The sequence below is a fragment of the Microtus ochrogaster genome, chromosome X, assembly GCF_000317375.1.
Source record: "Microtus ochrogaster isolate Prairie Vole_2 chromosome X, MicOch1.0, whole genome shotgun sequence".
Taxonomy (NCBI): Eukaryota; Metazoa; Chordata; class Mammalia; order Rodentia; family Cricetidae; genus Microtus; species Microtus ochrogaster.
Window position 1 is genome coordinate 10,881,530 of NC_022026.1, and position 1,929 is coordinate 10,883,458.

Here is a 1,929-nt window from a genome sequence, read left to right on the forward strand (position 1 = left end):
AAAAAAAAAAGAAGGAAAGAAAAGATATGCAGGAATAGAAAAAGGTAAAAGCCCAGAGGCAAAAGGTAGAGGGGATAATTTAAGAAAAACTGGCGAGAAGTAAGCCAAGGTAAGGCTGGGCATTCATAAGTAAGAATAAGCCTCTGTGTATTTGGGAACTGTGTGGCAGCCCCCTCAAAAGAACAAAGAGTTTTTTTTAAAAAAAAAAAAGAAGAAGAAGAACAAAACAAAACAGAAAAAAACTAACCACCAACAACGTCTTTTGGTTTGATTTTTGAGACAGGGTTTCTCTGTGTAACAGTCCTGGCTGTCCTGGAACTCACTCTGTAGACCAGGCTGACCTGGAATTCACAGAAATCCCTGAGTGCTGGGTTTAAAGGCATGTGTCACAACCACCAGATAGAAATAAATCTTTTGTAACAGTTATCTGTAGAGACTGGAGAAATGGCTCAGGAGTTAATGCTTGCTGCCCTTACAGAGGACCCAAGTTCAGTTCTCAGCACCCATGTTGGGCAGCTAACAACCACCTGTAAAGTCCAGCTCCAAGAAATTCCACCCCTCTTCTGGACTCCTCAGACACTTGCAGCCATGCGTGTACACACACACACACACACACACACACACACACACACAATTTTTTAAAAGTAATCTAGGGTCTGGAGAGATGGCTTGCAGAAGGACTGGGATCAGTTCTGAGAACCCATACCCTATGGCTCACAATCTTCTGTAAATCCAGCTCCAGGGAATCCAATGGTTTCTTATGGCCTCTGCAGGCACCCACAAGCATGTGCATGCATGTACCCACATAATTAAAAACAGAAAAAGTAATCTATAGCCTTAAGATGGAGCAAATTCTTGACATATGCTTAGTGGTGATGAACCATGAAAACATGCTTAAAGAAGCCAGATACCAGCTGGGCAGTGATGGCACACACCTTTAAATCCCAGCACTCGGGAGGCAGAGGCAGGTGGATCTCTTGAGTTCGAAGCCAGTCTAGTCTACAGAGTTTCAGCACAACCAGAGCTACACAGAGAAACCCTGTCTCAACAACAAAAAGAAGCCAGACACAATAGGTCACATTCACAAATGGTATGACTCAATTTATATGAAGTTCTCAGAAAGTCAAAGGTAAAAGGTAGATTATTATTGGTTGCCAGTGGCTACAGAGATGGGGCAGTTGAGGGACTATTAATAGATGGTTATCTTTTGGCAGTGACGAGTGTCTTAAATAAGATAATAATTGGTGATTGTATGACCTTACAGATATGCTGAAGTTATGAATAACATACTTTATATTTTTCAATTAATTTCTTTTTCAGATTGTAATAATAATTTTATCATGTTCCCCTTTCCTTTCCTCCCTTATAATCCCTCTTTGTTCCCTTTCAAATTCATGGCCTCTTTTCTCATTAATTGTTACATGCATATGTGTGTCTCATTCTGTATGTTAGCCATATGGATATTTCAGGGCTGAGCACTGGATAACCAGTTGGCACTCTTCCCTGAGGAAGACTGTTTCTCGTGCTCTCAGCACTCCTGAGTTGCCTATGGTTCTTTGGGTAGCGTTGAGGCCTACTGGGCTTTCCCCCTTCCATGTTAGCAGGTCTATTGTCATTGTCCTTGTTCGGCTGATGTTCCTACTGGTGAGACTTCGAGTGTAGCTTCTGACATTACTAGAAGACACACTCACATAGCACACTCCCCGATCCTCTGGCTCTTAGAACCTTTCCAGCCCTCTTCTGAAGTCATCTCTGAACCTTAGCGGTGAGTGAATGAACACACTTTTCAAAAGGAATTTTATGTTGTCTGCCTTTTATCTAAGCATTTTACAAAACTAAAGCTGGGAATGATATCACGTGAGTATAGTCCCTAGCACTTGCCTTACCCAGGAGGACAATTTGGGCTACCTGAGACCTCTCTTTTTTTTT